The sequence below is a fragment of the Pyxicephalus adspersus genome, chromosome Z (assembly GCF_032062135.1).
Source record: "Pyxicephalus adspersus chromosome Z, UCB_Pads_2.0, whole genome shotgun sequence".
NCBI lineage: Eukaryota > Metazoa > Chordata > Amphibia > Anura > Pyxicephalidae > Pyxicephalus > Pyxicephalus adspersus.
Window position 1 is genome coordinate 6,083,590 of NC_092871.1, and position 17,889 is coordinate 6,101,478.

Consider the following 17,889-nt stretch of genomic DNA (forward strand, 5'->3'; position numbering starts at 1 on the left):
ATGGCTTTGATCATGGCTGGCCACTTGGGTTGCCCCATGGTAAATAAAGATCTAAATAAAGACTAATAGGGCAATCCTCAGTTGATAACTGTTCCATTTTACACTAGCAAGGTTACTGCCATGGTAAATTTCTGTAAATACCTTTATAAAGTCATCTGCAGATGAATTGCTCGCTGCATGCAGTGCTTTCTCTGAGACACCCCTGCATTCCTCTGGATTTATATGCACCCCAGGCAAACTAAAATACAGTAATTAAAGGTATGGAGAATCTAAAGAAATGCCAGGATGAAAAAAAAATGGCATTCTAGATTTTCTTTTAGACATCCGGGCTCCCTACCGATCATTGCCAGCCAACAATGAGCAAGCCTAGACAGCATGCACAGCTAAAGCCAGCATGGGAATGCCTTCTCTTCATGTGGGGGGCCCTACATCTTCACAATATATTGTTTTAGAAGAACATTTTAGCTGGTGCTCCAGCAATTTCTTAAAAAATAATTCTAGAAGTTGTGTCAGTTATACTTTCCATAATTCACTTGTTTTGGCTGATACAGCTTTGAGAAACAAGGAAAGAAAAAAAAGCTCATTTTTAACTTGTGTGGCACACAATGCTAGCCCCGCGGGACAGAAACGGGAGATCAATGATTCCCAGCGGACACTTTTATCCCATTTCTCCCCTTACAGCTTGTCAGGCTGGGTGAGCTCCCTGTGACTTTTTTGTCATTCATGATGAATGGAACAGATCATTAAACAGCTGGCTGTTTCTAAGAAGCAACAAAAAATGCATTTTTTTCCTAAGCATTTTGCAATCAAAGAGCAGAAAAACAAATTTTTGGAGTGGCAGTTTTTGTAGCTTATCCGCAGCTTGCATTTTTAGTAACTGTAACCATCTGTGTTAGCAAATGATAAGTTAAAGCAGACCTATCATCTGATATAATATTTCATGTTAAGAACATGCAAGCTAAGTAATGTCTCAGGGTAACCCTTCCAGGTAACGATTTCCTCCTACAAAGAACACAAAACTCCCTGTCAAAGTCCTCATCTGCTTTGTTCCTACAGAATTATAAAACCATTTTTGTTCAGCCATTATTCAGGGCCCCTACATATTTCCTGGACAGAGATTGCTGTACCTATCCTAATATATTGGAACCAAAAAACACCAAGTTAGCATTCTACTCTCACTTGCTAATTTCCTTTAAAATAGACCCCAAAGTTAAACTTTTTTAATAAGGATTTTTTTTATTCTTTAATGCAGTGATATTTGTAAAGGAAGGAAGGGTTTAGAGATTGGGAAGTAACATTCTTTTATGGACGAAGGGATATTTATTATTATAAATAATAATAAACTGTATTTATATGGAGTCAACATAGTATGCAGTGCTGTACGATAAAAAGAGGTTGAAAATGACAAACAGATACAGGCAGCGACTCAGGAGGAGGAGAGAACCCTGCCACGAGGAGCTAACAATCTAAGGTGGAAGAAGTAACTTACAATAGAGGGAGTGATAGAGAATGGTGGGTTGAGAAAACAGAAGATGGGTAGTCAGGTTTGAAAAGATGGGTTTTGAGTGCTATTTTAAGGGCAAGAAGGAGGAGGAAAACCATTCCAGAGAATCGGGACAGCTCTAGAAAGTCTTGGAGCTGTGCATGTGATGAGGTTATTAGTGAGGAAGCCATTAGTAGGTTATTTGAGGAGTGAAGAGAGCAGCTAGGGGGTATTTTTCTACCAGGTCAGAAGGGTAAGTGGGACAAGGGATAAGTTGAAGCCTTGTATATGTATATATATAATAAAGGAAAATTATGTGTGAAATATATGTGTGCTTATTTTCTGTCCATGAAAAAGACCACATTCAGTACCATGAAAAGTGATATGACAAATTAGTTGTTCAATTTCTGTGAGAGCAGGTAATAATATAAACTACTTACATTTATTTCAGGTATAAATATTATACATGTTCAGGTGTAAAATGTTATATAATAGTGGTTATAAATAGTTACTCATGGGCAGGCACTAGCATGAAGACTTTAATCTCCTCTTTTGCAGGGACATAACCTGTATTCCTTAAGTGCAGGAAATAATAGAAGTGCTTTGTAGGAAACAGAGATATAAATGTTCCAGGTTCCTCATGGGCAGATACTAATATAAAGGGCTCCAGCTCTTCATGAGCAGATACTTAAAAGACTGCACTAATAATAATGTTTCAGGATTCCTATAGAGCAGCCATACATATAAATGATTCAACTACCTCCTGAGTACACTATAGATAGTGTGAGTTCCTCATGGGCAGGCACTTATGTGTAGCTCCAGTTCTTCATGGGCAGGGAATAATAACTTTATTTCTTTATAGACACATATAGGATTGTCTCAATGTGATGTTCAAAGCTTTCAGATTTTATCAGTACTTTTTAACATTACCTGAAAGTGTTAATTTAAATTAGCCATTGTGCTCGTTAATTTACTAGCCCATCTTAAGCTTTTGAACCTTCAAGGATCTGTTTTGATACAGAGCAGCATTTCCTAACATCTGCTAAGTTACATCAAACACTCTACAATCCACTAAACCTATTATTCCACAAAAGTTGTGATCCATAATGTAAATGTTAATTGCTTTACTGGCAGCTGCATTCCCAAGGCAAACAGCAAATGCTATTTTTATCTCAGTATATTCCTAATCTGTCCCTGGAACACCACAAAAACTGCTGGTCTTATATAAAAATGTTGCAGATGGCATCAGGTCTCAGAGATCAATTTTATTCCTTTCTTTTTTCCCAGACTCTCGCTGCATCCTAAGCAATGTCAAAATACTCTAGAGTATGGATGTACTTCCAGCACAGTTACTTGCATTTAATTGGCTCACTTGTCACACTGTGGTAAGCTTTCACCGAGGCATTCTGGGTAGCAAGATGCAAATGAAGCAAAAAAAAAATGACATTCGTTTTCTTCTCATCTATATTTTATGGAACCCTCTGAATGTTTTATACATCCAAGTAGCATTCTGATACTGATATCGTGTAGAACAGAACTTTAACGGTTTCTGAAAACAGGAATAGAAAGGCTGATCCCAGAAAATGAGTGAAAGTAGTGTGTGAACAGGTAGCACAATTCAGCAGCCAGATTGCAGAGGCCTCCTCACAGGTGATTCTCTTGCCTAAAGTATAACTTTACTCTTTCTTCCCTCCATAGATCAAAAATCAAATTTCATGCGAGTGGCTTTGATTTCATGGTGGCTTTAGAACCTCATTAGGAAGCTTTTATACATCAAATGTTGTGTATTTGAAAAACAAGGGGACTTTGAAAATGACTGTCCTTAATGGATCAATAAAGTTTTGTTGTGTATATATCTAAGGACGGGAGAAAATATCCCCAGTTAAAATACATTAACTAAATAATGGAGACTTCATTTAAATGGACCTGGAGAAAAGGTGGGTTCTCTTTAGTACTGGACATGCAGTATGGCCTAAAATGTAGGAATTTGTTTAGTTGATCACAAGTCCCCAGCAACCAGGGTCATGCTAATCAAGCTCTAGGTCAGCCTTAACCTTTTTAGCATGGGGGGAATGCCAGGTCTTATCAGGAACCCCTGCTATAATTATTATATCCACAGCTCACAGTATGTTAAAATGGTGGTCAATGGGAAGACTGTCTCTTACATTGCTGACCAGTGAGAATATCACCCAGACGGAAGACCAAAAAGATCATTGATGTTTGTTAAACTGACTGAAGGGCACAAACTACTCATGGAACCTCTGGCAACCTATTGAAAAACCCTAAGGATCCATGGAACACTTGTTGAGAAACATTGTTCTAGGTGCTGGAAGGATCCTGGACCATTACTTTCTTTCTGTGCAGCTCTGCTTGGACCATGGTAATTCCATATATCAAGTATGGTGTCTATTCCGCAGGGGAAAGCACTAATTGGTTGCTCTGGCATTCGTACTAAACCATGAGGTGGGAAGAATGTCTTCAGCACTGTGTTTCAATTTGGAGCTTACAAAGAAGAAATTTCCACCAGGACATTTTCCTTATGAAAAAATATTTTTCTTTATTCATAAAGTAAAGAAGGCATCACAAGGCCACGTTTCAGAATGGCAAAGAATCCAATTCTCAAGGCGAAGCTCAAAAAAGCCTTCCTCTCTTCTCTCACGGGGGCCAAATGGCAAAGTGGAGAATCAAAGAGAAGATATGTATAAACTGCCTGAGCAAGAAACAGGTTCACTTCAAGTATTTGACTATAGGCCTACTTTACTATTAAAGAGCAGAATGAATTTATTTTGGTTACATTTGTGCATGAAGACATTTAGTTAGTTTTTGTGAGCTGCGGTAGGGAGTCGGATCCATGACTACATGTGCTCTGTGCTGTTATATACTTGTTTGGCAAGAAAACTGAGGAATTTTGAACAACAGCGGATGTCACGTTAATTTCATGCACCTTCAAATAGACGTTTTATTTCACTAAGCTATTTAGAAGAACCAGCAAATCTTCAAGGCCCGGTTTATTCCTTTAGAAGTCCTATTAGGAGGAAAAGGGGGGCACAAAGCCATATTACAGGTGGTCTTATCTTGGGAAGGCAGGCGTCTTATATCAGTAGGGGGTAAAGGTCACCGGACCGAGCCACCAGTCAAGAGTATCTATATCGTGTTTGAACACAGCTGGGTAGAGATCACCCTTATCTGTGTCTATAAGGCGCTTATGTTATCAAACACGGCAAAATGTTATGGCCACTAGTTACCAAACTCTGCCGGTGGATGGAAGAGAACAGAGCTGTCCTGATTTAACATTGACTCATGAAGTTAAAGAGAAACATTTGTTCAAGACAAACATAAAGAAAACATGCATAATATTGGGTTATTTTGATCTTCTCTTACAGACTTTTTGTGAGAGCGTCTGATCTGTACACTAATTAGCAGAAAGAGGAAGAATCAAGGTAGGCTTCCAGAATGGAGATTTTGAAGTTCTCAGGAGGTCACCAGTGTGGTGACCTTCATAAAGAGTGCAAAACAGAAGCGGAAGTCTGCAGAACGGCATATTCTAAACCAGTTTGTCAACTTGATAAGCAGCTATTCATATATTTTACCTAATAAAGTGGCTCTAGCAATAAGATATGGCAAAGTTGTTCTGTGGCTAGGACTCCAGCCTTGTGGCACTGGGGTTCCAAGGTTGGACACAAAGGTAACGCCTGGACACTACCTGCACAGAGTTTGTATGTTCTCCCCATGTTTGTGTGGGTTTCCTCTGGGTATTCTGTTTTTCGCCTTCATCCCAAAAACATAGGTTAGATAACATAGTAGGTTAACTAGTATTCCCCCTAAAAAGGGGCCGATTTATTTTCATAATTATTATCAATGTTGCTGCTAAACAGTTGTGGCCTTATAAGCCACCTCACGGTGACACTTTGCACTTTATACCAGTGACTTAGTAAAAAATTTTCCAGCCCTGATGAAAAAGGAGGCCTAATAATGCTTCAAAGCATGTTGGATACATTTGCAACAATGCAGTTTTGATAGGAGTCATTTGTTTATTTCTACACTCTTTTGTACACCCAAGGTTTCTATCCTTCCAAACCAATTGGAGCTTTCAGTTTAGCCAACTTATTTACTTTCACAGGTTAATTTCTTTTGCCCCTTATGGGCCTATTATACATGTGAGTTGCCAATAAGCATAAGCCATACAATATACCCTGGTTTGCTTCTATCCAAATGTTTTTTTTTTTTTGTTTTTTTATAGTTCTCTTACACAGTCTGGACCCCCTTCCAAAATCACCAACAATTAAGAGTATAATTATCTTAAAAAAAAAAAAACCTAAAAAAAAACCACTCGCCCCCAACAGCAATGCTAAGGTAAGAAGGACGTCACCATTCTACTGGTACGAGTTCTGGGGAATAAAGTGCAGCCAAAATGTTAGGAGACGGTCCTCTTACAAAAGGTCTCCTATTCTAAGATTTTCTCCAGCTCTACATTCACCAGAAATCATACCAAGTATGGTGGCACCACTCCGAGAGATGTGGAACACAGTCATTTGCCAAGTATATATTTAGAGAGAAACATCTGTGGGTAAATTGAAGGCTCCCCTCCATTTGGAAAGAGTAAAATCTTATCAGGTCAAAAATGTATTGAGATAGCCAAACGGTTTCCTAAAAAAGCTTTGTAGATTTGTTGCAAAAATTTCCAACATATTTTGGGCATCAACAATCCCCCATCATCAGGGCTGGGCTGAGAAATTATTCATCATTTGCTAGTATTAGGTTCAAAGTGCAGCTGTTAAATGTACTGGATAAATGAAGTCAGTGTAAAAAAGTACCAACATGTCTATTTGGCAACATTTTGCAAAGTTTGCACCAATCAAAGCAAGCCACACAACTTTTTAAACTTTCACTAATCACCCTAGCTAAAAGTTTGTAACTCATAACTTTGAAAAACTGCAGCCTGTGCAAAATGTTAAATAACCAAGTTAAAAGCTTTGCAATGTACACAATGCTTTTTTTTATTCAAATGAGAAGATGACAAGCACTCACCAGCTTGGCAAAACATTACAGGCCTTTTAGTTAACAAGTAAAACACGGACGTTTGATCTTTGTGGTGCCCATGCATGTTTCATTAAAAGGCAGGAAAATTGTATTATTATCTGACAACACAGAAGCAAAACAATTGCTTGATGAAAGGCTAATTTATAAGTGAAACTATTGGATCATTAGGATAAACTGGTATTACTTTTTAAAAGGGGAAAAAGGAATCATAAAAAGAAAAGTTGCACTCGCAGGAACAAAAATGTTTCATGTGCTAAATTATAATTGTTGGAGAAGAAGCTTGGTGGGAAGAGGATATTGTGGTAGAAAAATTAAAAAGAAATAGACCAGCTCAAGTGTTTTCATTGTGTAATTCCTTTATCTGCTTTTCTCTCCAGAAGGAGCGATCTTTGCATCTTCCAGGGTCTTGCTTGCTTTTTGGACTGAGATGATGGTTTAGCAATGAAACAATCATATAAAGCCTGATTAGCTTCTACTAAGCCAGCGATGACTTGGGAATGACAACACTGAACCTGGAAGCACTCCGATCTTCCTGGTTCACATCCCACAGGGGAGATCAGTGCCTCAAAGTTTGCTGTATCCTCATCGCTCTCTAACCTGACACCCACCATGGAGTTACCAAAAAGCCTATGGGGGGGAAAGGTAGTACTGCCATCTGAAAATTACGGACCACATACTAAGTAAACTTCCTGCCTCCTTTCCCCATGTATAAAAGTTCCTGCAATGCAAAAGTCAAGCTTTTTGGATTGGGGCCCTATACAGAAGAACCCTTGTCCCTCTCTCATGGCAGCCATGGGTACAGGTAAGCCCAGAACACATGGCTGAGGATAGGAGTCAGTTGGGGGTGCCATCTTTTTAGCCCTGTAGATGTGATTGGGTGGGCTTTTATGATTGTGGATTTATTTACATTAAACTGCTAATGCCATATCCTCTAGTTTCCTTGCAATAAGGCTACCATGCATTGAAATAGTTACCTGCTTGATTTTAGGACTCACAATAAGCCCCTACCCTATTCTTTATTCCTCCAGTGGTAAATGCTTCACTGAAATCTGACATGGATGGGTCTGGGTCCAACACAACTTGACAGAGCCAGGGGAATTGGATAAATGATTTTAACTGTCTGCAAGAGCATGAAATGTAATTATAGTCCCAACTCGGAGTCTTCTTGGCCTGCTAACGTCACATCCAAGACGGTGTCACCCAACAGCAGTCCCAAGTCTTTTACAGGTAACATAAGTTAAATGCACATAAGGTCTGTTATCTCTTTAAGGAACCAAAATAAGCTTCTTGGAAACTTTATATATACTTTAAAAATTCTTGCTGATTTTGTTTTTTATGAGGCTGTCGTATGCAAGGTGATCTTTGGGTGCAATCATATTAAGGCAACACTTCAATGAAAAACAACCAAAGCAGTAAAATGGGAGTTTGAGATATTTTGCACTTCTGGGACTGCAGATGGTTTGTGTTCTTTAAGCATTTTGCTTGCAAAGTTATATTTTGCACCCTTTATTTTTTCCTGAAGCTATTAAGGTGCTCTTTAACGCTGCCTTTGTGTCAACTCTTCAGTTTCTCCTTTTTCCAAGTTGTGTTCCTTGAGATCTAACATTTAATCCGAGGGAGATCTTGATTAGAGTTTTGATGTATGTGAAAATGAGAGCCGATGATACATAGATAAAATGTGATACAACTCCCATTATCACCGCACCGGTTCCCATTACACCGCAGCGACAAAGACTCATTACTGCGCGAACGCACTAACTCTATCAGGACCATTAGACGGGGAAGTGGTTATTGATGGAGCTCATTGTTCTGACTTCATACATGAAATCATTTCAGCCCTAATGGCCGTCATACCCTTTTTAACCTTGATGGCGCTAAATTAGAAGCCAGAATTAATGACTGTAGACTTTCAACTTACTTGGAGAGCAATAAAAATTAAGCAGGAATAGGGGAAACACCGTTAGGTGGCAGCCATGTTTTTAACCCTATCGTATATTTCTTTACTGTACATTACTCCTACTGAAATATAGACATTCATGCAATAAACAGCTTTGTGTATGACTTCCTAAAAGCAACAGGCAGGCAATGCAAAATGATTGACATCTCTTAGGCTTCCATGCTAATAGTGTATCTTAGAAAATTATTTAGGTAAATGTTTACCATACCAGTGGGTCAGAAGTACCTGTTACACCTTCATCATTTTCTGGCATTTTATTTTAAGCAACTTCTAAAGCAGGAGGAGAGAGCAGAATGACAGATTAGCTTATCGGCCTGCTGCTTTCACTGCCCAGTCATAGGTTGGTGGCGCTGGCAAGACCAGTAAATGCCACTTAACTGCAGCAGAGAAAATACAGGTACCCTAGCCTGACAAGTAAAGCCATGCTATGTGGTATATCTCTAAATCTAGAGAGGATGAATTACAAATTCTGTAGCAGGTATGTATTCATGGTGAAATCTCATAATTAAGGAAATCCATAGCCATTGCTGACCTACTGAAGGTACTTGTTGCCTCTCTGCTATGCCAATCCTTGGTCTTCAAAAAAGTCCCTCATCTAGAATTACATTGTAGATCAGGGTTTTCAGTTTTGTATTAACTATACCTATGCAGGATCATTGTTGAATGTTTAAACAAATGGACTAGCATGGTAGCCATGTCTTTGATTGTTGAGGGGATCAGTATGGCAGTCAGGCAGATAATGTTCTGGAAGTTGGTGTTGGCATCATTGCTGGTCCAGGTAATTTTCTGGAGGTCAGTGTTAGAACCATTGCTGGTCCAGGTAATTTTCTGGAGGTCAGTATTGGCACCATTCCTGGTCCAGGTAATGTTCTGGGAGTCAATGCTGGCCACCAAAAATGAAAACCTGATTAGGTTCTGTAATAAACGTTGCTGCACTGATACATTGTTAAGGTTTTGCATCATTCTGAAAGAGCTGCAATGCTGTATAATTACAGTGCCAGCAAGTCACAATAGCAAACTTCTGCAACGGCTGTCTCATCTATCAATTGCAATTCTCACTTCTTACTTGACCTGGGTATTGTTTGGTAACCTTTCACCCTCCAGTTAATAACTTTTCAGACTTTTTTATGGTTTTCGACCTACATCAAAAAAAAAATATTATATAAGTGTTAAATTATTATGAACTAATTTATGCTAAAAAGAAAATTCTCTTGGTAAAAGTATTACACTTTTCTGGAGTCAAAAACAACACTCAGGGACTTGGAACTCTGCAGAACACTTGTCGTATGGATGGCACATAGATGGTAAATCGTTCCTTTTTGGTGATGCCAGTTGCCATATGAATGAATGGCTGTATTTGCCACTTTCAAACCTGGCGATCAGTTATGCCATTATTGGGATTTCCACTTTGGTGTAAATGCAATAAAAACCACAATCGCTGATTGCCATTATACAAAATCTGATTGCCCTTTTATAAATCTAGAATTACAAACATCAGATTTTTAAAAATGAAGCAGAAGCAGCAATTGGGTATTAAAATGGCATTTTTTATAATAGGCCCTTTATGCTGATATGATAAATGAATATAGGCTGTTCACTTCACAAAATGAATTATCCCCTGCAAGGGATACTTGACTTAGTGATAGAGGTGCGGCTCTGCTGACTTCAGCCCTCCAATCATATGCAAACACAAATTCTAATTTTTTTAAGGATTTCCTTGCATGTGATTGGGGATTATTTGCATAGTGAATATTCACAATGACTAAACTGAAGCAACCCTTTATGGGAATAATTCACTTTGCTAATTAAACAGCCTAAATTCCTTATTTCTTATTCCCTAATAAATCAGCCCCACCAAACCTAAAATAACGAGGATGAGAGTAGAACTTTATATAGACAAGGATATCTTATATAAATATGACCATATCCCTTTTTGCATTATTTTTTTCCATTTGTAAGGTTTGCAGTGCCGACCTCGGGCGCCGGTCTGGAATGATTCCATAGATGAGAATACAGCAACCCTCTATCATAATTTTCACAAGAATCAACATCATTCAGGACAGAGCGGCGATTCATGCTCAGGTTGAATCCAGGGCATTATGCAGGTGATAGATGCTCCGGATTGTTGTGTTACTGAGACACAGAATTGAAGTCATCTATTTTGATCTATTATTCCCTCAGACAAGGTGGAAAGAGCCATCGAATGTACTGGCAGCCGGCGCACATCAAAAGGCCAGCTCTGGTGCTGCGTACAGCTTCCTTCAACTATATTTGCTCTAAATTCCTGGAATGTGAGAAGCGCAAAAGGAGGAAAAATATTAAATCTGAGAAAAATTATTTATATTGAATAAAAGGCACTGCGATCAGGGATGGAGTTTCAATATCAGGAATAGATGCTACGGTTCCATTACCATGCAGTCATTTTCAATGGACAAATCAGCACCTGTAGCATTTTAAGCAGCGTAGTACACCACAGTGCACAAAAGTATGTATTGGGTTGCATTCTACATGAATGACACCACAATGCACAAAGTACCACACCTGGTGGTATGAATAACGCGATTCACAGCACAATACTGCAAGAACAGATGTGAATCCAACCTTCAAACAATATTCTGCATTGAAGGCTTTGATGGGCAGTCATGGGTTTCAAATTAAAGTGAAACTGTAAGGATGGATAAAAACTGTCCTTTAATATTGTAATAATGTAATAGTGTCCTTGTCTGGACTTCTCCTTCCTAAAAAGTTACCAAAAAAATTTTTTAAGCACAAGCTGTCCTTTTATTCCATTAGTTTTGTGGTTCAACACTGCCAATCAGTCCTTAACTGCCAATCAGTCCTTATCTGCCCCAAAGTGCCGGTTATCATTGAAACCATTGGGAGATGTTGCAGTGCAGTGCAGTTATGGGGTGCAAAAAGAAATGTGAATGTGAGAGTCACTGTTATCAATAATGTTATCAATATGTGCTAATTATACTGCCACCTCCTAAAATAACTATGCAACCAAATAATTATGTAGGAAGACAGAGGAGTTTTTAGGCAGTAAAAATCAAAAACATTTACTAAGAAAAAGCATTCAAACATCATAAATACAAAAATAATTATACTGGGACATTACGTTTTTTTTGGTGGTGGCATAATTTGAGATACACCCGGGATCACTTAGACTTGTCTGCAGTTGGCCTTATTCTGACTTGCATTACCAGCTTCAAGGTTTTGCATTCCCCACCTCCATTCTATGCTCTCTTGCTGCTCTATGTAACATTGAACTTGGACACATTTAGTACTTCCATACCTGGAGAAGTATGTGGCAGCACTGAGCCAATTAAGGGGAGCCCATGATCCTGTGTAAGCTAAAAATCTTTTGACTGATGCCTGACTGTCTGCAGCCCACCATGTTAACTTGCTGCCATGGCCAGTGTTGTTTTACCATGTGACTTCATCCTCAGTCCCTCTATAGTGTAAGCTCCCAAGTGCATGGTCCTCATCTTAGTTCTTCTTGTCTCTGCTGTACTCACACTATAATGGACCATATGTTGCTGAATGTTATGGTACTTTGCATTGACATGTATTAACGCCTGGATCCCCTATAGCATGATAATCATGCATGATCTCCTGTAACATACTTGCAGTCAGCAACCATCTCTTGTAGTACGACAGTAGTCTCTGACCATCTCCTATTGTTTGTCTGCAGTCTGTGACGGTTTCATGAAGCACTGTCCTAGTCTGCAATAACTCACATAATATAATTGGTTATGCATGATCTCCTATCTCCCATAGCATACCTACAGTCTTTAACAATCTCTTCTAATATGTCCATAGTCTCTGACCATCTCATTGCATATCTGCAGTCTGTCTCGTTAAGCTTCTCCAATAACTTCTATAGTAAGTTTGGTCATGGACCATCTGTGACCATCTCTACTTGCACATCTGTAGTCCCTAACTACCTCTTCTAGAATGTCCATAGTCTCTGACCATGTCATATTGCTTGTCTACAGTCTGTGGCGGTCTCATCAAGCTCCTTTCTCTAATAACGTCTATAGTATGTTCGGTCATGCCTGATCTCTGACCATCTTCTGTAGCATACTTGCAGGCTCTTACCATTCCTTGTATGTCCATAGTCTTTGACAATGTCCTATCGCATGTCTATGGTCTGCAGCTATCTCACAAAACACATCTTCTTTCTCCAACAATTATTATAATATGTTTGGTCATGGATGATCTCTGACCATCTCTTATAGCACTTCTGTAGTCCCTAACCACCTCTTCTAGAATATCCTCAGTTTCTGCACATCTGCTTTAGTAAGTCTGCAGTCTCTGATAATGTTTGGTATAATTACATTTTCATGCAGCCCTTTGATGATGTCAGTGGCTGCAGTTGAGGTCCCCCAAATTAGGTTGACCATCTCTGACCTAACCTTTCCCCAAAAAATAGTTCTGGCTAAAACTGTATTTAGTGTTAATAAAAAAAGTGCAATTATTGCAATAGTGTGACATTTCTGCTCTTTTAAAAAAACCTTGCTTCCCATTAAAAATTGAGATTAACACTCACATTCAGCAAGTGTAAATAAAAAAGGAGAGTATTGTGCACATTATAGAAAGCTGTAAATCTCAATCAAGTTTATTAGAGTCACTGAAAATAAACATTAACATTAAAAAACATGAACTGTGAGCTGCCATTTGTCACAAGAACAGGCAAGAACAGAAAGAGAAAGCTTTAGATTTAATCTTCCCTTCAGCCCTCCCTATAACAAATCTGCCCTCTAGCCTTTCCTTCATTAAATCTGCCCTCCAAACTCACCTTCAGTCATGCACAGTTGTACAGGTTCCTCTCCTGGAGTGAAATTGCTGACTCTGGTTTCATTGCACACTTTAAGCTTCTCCTCTGGGTCTGATGTATCAAAGTTCCCCAGGACTGGAGAAGATAGGCTATTATGGGAGAACTTGGGTGGTCCAGCAAATTAGAAAGGATCTGGTCCAAGATTTAAAACAACCAATTAAAAGCAAATAAAAGTAACAAATCCATTCCAGATTTGCTGGATCATCCAGGTTCTCCTGTGATAGTCTATCTTCTCCAGTCTTGGAAAGCTTTGATAAATCAGACAATTTCAGATAAGAACTGTGATCTCACAAGAGATAAACACCAGGAAGTGTTACACCTAAACATTACTTGGAAACATGAAAATATATATACATTTTAATGAACCAGAGCTTTGCCCATGCAGGGCAAAGTAGGACATTCAGTTGCCTTCTCAACCCCTCAGCTGTAAATCCTTACCTTGAGTCTTTGTTCCTTTAGACTTAGGATGTAAACTTTTGGCTGCTGTGGCTTACTTTTTGTCATTCCGCCTTCATGACCTCCGAAGAGCAGGCAACTTCTTCAGCCAACCAGCCAACCAACCATGGAACTTGGTTGATCTGAGCATGCTATGGAAAACCTTATTAGAGATGAGTAAACCCTCCCCAGGGTTCTTTCCAGTCTCATTATAAGTTGCAGCAAATTAAATAAGAGCCCACCACCATATTTCCTGGCTAGAGAATACCCAGCATCATCTACTTGCTTCCTCCATAGCCCAAAAATCACATACAGCACCCTACCTTTTCTTCCAACCAACCATGACTGGTCTGTTACATTAATGAACGAGTAACCATAGAAGGCAAAATATCTCCAAGACTCAGCTTTAGCTTTTAGTTGATTCACTGCTTTTTACACACAGGATACTGCAACAGGTCCACCTCAATGGGCCCGCCATAACCATATACAGGTTGCCAGATTCATGGATTGCACAGAACTATGCACTGATTGGCCCAGCGCTGCTACGCGAATCACATACTGCTCAATACATAGAGGTACCAAGTAGTTACTTAGTCTCTTCATGCTAAATTTTTTTTCACACTTAAAGCTTTTTTGACAAAAATAATAAAATAACATTGGTAACTATGTTTGGTCCATGTGTAACTTTCAACAACAAAGGCATATTTGGGTAATATTATATAATACTTATATATAGAGACTCATACTATATATAAACAGTCATACAGAAGGAATACCTCAACCTATTACATATCCAGGTTATAATAAAGAGCATATTAAAATTTAACATTTACATTTTCCAGAGAAAAAAACAAATCAAACCATACTGAGATGGTAATGGGTAGTGGACCCAAAAAAGGAAAAAAAAAACTTCCTTGGGTTTTAGGTTTAGTGTATCTGATTTGCAAACATGGCTTGATACACTAATAAATTTAAAAATAATCCAGGTATCCCAAATTTCAGAAAACGTATCTATTTGCTATGCCAAAATGTATCTAGGTTCACTTAAAGCATACCTAAACTCAACATTTTTACTTTACATAAAATGGTAGACAACCCTTCTAAAAATTAAATTTTTTTTTTTTTCTTTGTTTTAAGTGCAACACCCTTTTTTTTTAAAAAAAAAAAAAAGGGTCTGCACCGCCCCTTTGAATCTGGATCACCGGGCCATACCTACATCATGCATTCTGGGAAGCTCTGGCTGCTCCTTCTGGGCTTGTCCTGATCTCAGCACAGAAGGGGCATTTTTCTACCAAGGGGGAAGGAGATGCCGATCTCACGCATACACAGTGATAAATCGGGTGACGTAGAAAGAAGACCAAAGAAGATTTAAGACAGAAGATGGGGGCCCCCGGTGCTTTCTCTAAACCGGGATGAAGAAGGATGATGCGGGACCTGATCGTGAGAAGGACCAGCACCATCAATGATCTGCGGGATTAAAGGAAAGTATATTTTCTTTATTTTTAGTTTAGTTCTGCTTTAAACTGTCCATGTTCATAAAAAAATTTGAAACAAAATGGTAGTTTTGGATAAAAGGCAAAGCTTAAAATCAGAGAGAGGATGATATCCAGACTTCCTAAAAATAGTGGTGTATAGGCTGCCAGCCATGAGGGATGCAGCTATCACGCTGAGGCAGAAGAGAATAAAGGAAGGAATTAGCTTGAATCGCAGTGCAGCGCAGTGTTCAAAGCGCAGAGGTGACCTCGTTCATCTGATCAAATGGAGGCCGGTGTTGCGAATGCAGCCGAAACCACACGAGCAGGGTAGAGCTGTATTCAGAGGTGGCAAATGCTGCCTTGCAAATGTTATTTTAGAACAAAACAAGTTCACGTGGAACAAAAACGTGTTGAAAGGCTTCACGATATGCAAATAGATTCGAACGCCAAGGCCGCTTGAATTGCAAATGTAAAAAAGCGCTCCAGGTTCACAGGAGAAAGGAAGAAAAAAAGAGGAGAAAAAAAAGTTTTAATTGTCTTAGACTGAAATAACCTATTTCCTGCTGGCTGCTGCAATACTATCAAAGCTAAACCTCGCTAGCAAGTCAAACTTTTCACGTCACACAGATCGTGCTGAGCAGGTACGCAGGTGACACTACGGAGAGAAGGAGATGTAAACAGCACGATTGTACAAAAGGAGACTCCAACACATGCAAAAAAGAAAAAATCTTGTAGTATCTTGCATCTTGTAGCAAAGCCATCATAATACCATAATATAATATAATATAATATAATATATATACTAATTATAATACACCATGCACAAGATAAAGTGTTACTGGATTGGAGTGCATCAAATGATGCTAGGGTTTTTGTCCATCAGAAGACCTCCTTAACTTCAAGCCATCTAGCTGCACTAACATTCAATTTCACCTGTTGAACTTCCTCCTCACTTCTGGAGGGCCTCCACTCCTACAATTGCCCAGGTCAAACAAAAGATGGCTGGGTTTTTGATCCATGGGAAGATGGAAGCATTCTTGTTTGTGGAGCTTTCAGGGAACATTGTCCACCTTGTTGGATTTTTATACACCGGTTGGCCTCGATTACACGCTATTACAACTGTACCTTATCTAAGCTTCAGATTCTCTTATGCCTTGACTTCTGGAAGTCAACTGGATATTAAACAATACTTTCAAATTTCAATCTGCAGCCACTGTTATTTTCTAAAAAGTGTCAAAAATGGTACCTATGAGGTATCCTATAAATCAGTGATTTTCAACCACTGTGCCGCGGCACACTAGTGTGCCATGAGAGATCTTTAGGTGTACCATGGGAAATTATCTAATTACCATTGTCGAGTGTCTGTGCTGTAGTGACTGGCAGAGTAATGTAATACTCTTCCATGTCAGTGGGTGGCAGTAGGTAACATAGTTTTCTTGTTTGTTCTTAGAGACAAAAGAATTAGCTACAGAGTGTCATTTTGTAACATTTTTGATTTGTGGTGTGCCGCAGGATTGTTTCAATGTAAAAAAATGTGCCGTGGCTCAAAAAAAGTTGAAAAACACTGCTATAAATCATTGATGTACGCAAAACCCCTAGACATGTCAAGTTCATCCTTCTGTGATTGGTTTGCCGATTTTCCTAAAGTCCAAATTTTTGGATTCCTCTGCAAATTGATTTTTAATTTAAAGAGCAACCCCATAAGGGTTCATTACTTTTAAAGAGATGCATAAAGGTTTCCTCATTGGAGCATGGAAGCTGCATAAGCGGATTATAATGAATCGGAAACTTTCATTTTGGATGTATTTTTCAAAAGATGCGGTGGAATGGTGTTTTCGTCAGATTAGAAAGTATAGAGTATGAATCTGTGACAAAATTTGTTAATATTCTTGCAGTTTATCAACAAAAGTGAAGTTTTTAAAGAGAAAGATTGCCACATTATCCCTTTGCCAAGATGTACACAGTTAAATTGTGAAACCATCCAAATTTTAAAAAGCCAAACACAAGAAAAACATTTTAATAATTTTTAGAGGGGTTTGAAGTGTGGGATTTATATTCATAAGCAATTACACTATATATTTATATATTTTTTGACGCAAAGCTTTAGGGAGTCCTCAGTTCCCACCCCCGAGGTACATAATGCTCCAGCACAGTAAAAACTAGCTAAACCACCAAAATTTTACTATGTTTATTTTTTATAATTTTCAACATTTTCCCAAAATTAGATTTGTTTCCAAATATATTCCTTATTTGGTTATACTGAAAATCAGAAGACACGTAGGATGGGTAGTGAAGGTAGAAATATTGTAAATTTCAGGTGGCAGAGCAAACAGGGCAAAGAAAAAAAGGCCTGTTCAGATAAATGTCACAATAAAAAGCAAATTGGGAATACCCAGGACTGCTTCTTTAAAAAAAAAAAATGATTTATTTATTTAAATTTCTGATCGCATCTGAAACCTTCCAAGTGCTGTAAATTCTAAACAAGTAACACGATTCCCAACATGTGCATTTACCTCGCTCTCATAAATGCCGCATTAACATATTTCAGACGATCACACTTTTTTTTTCTTTATGAACTATCCTTACAGTTGGAACGGCATCCATATTAATATTAATAAAGGCAGGCTTTGTTCATAAAACTTAGTTTAGCTGACACGAA

At 38.6% G+C, this 17,889-nt stretch overlaps 1 protein-coding gene across 1 annotated transcript in view; it reads right to left on the bottom strand.

Annotated features, from left to right (window-relative positions):
* Positions 1-17,889, bottom strand: part of DIAPH2 (diaphanous related formin 2) — a 659,108-nt gene that overhangs the window by 214,951 nt on the left and 426,268 nt on the right. The window lies entirely within an intron of this gene.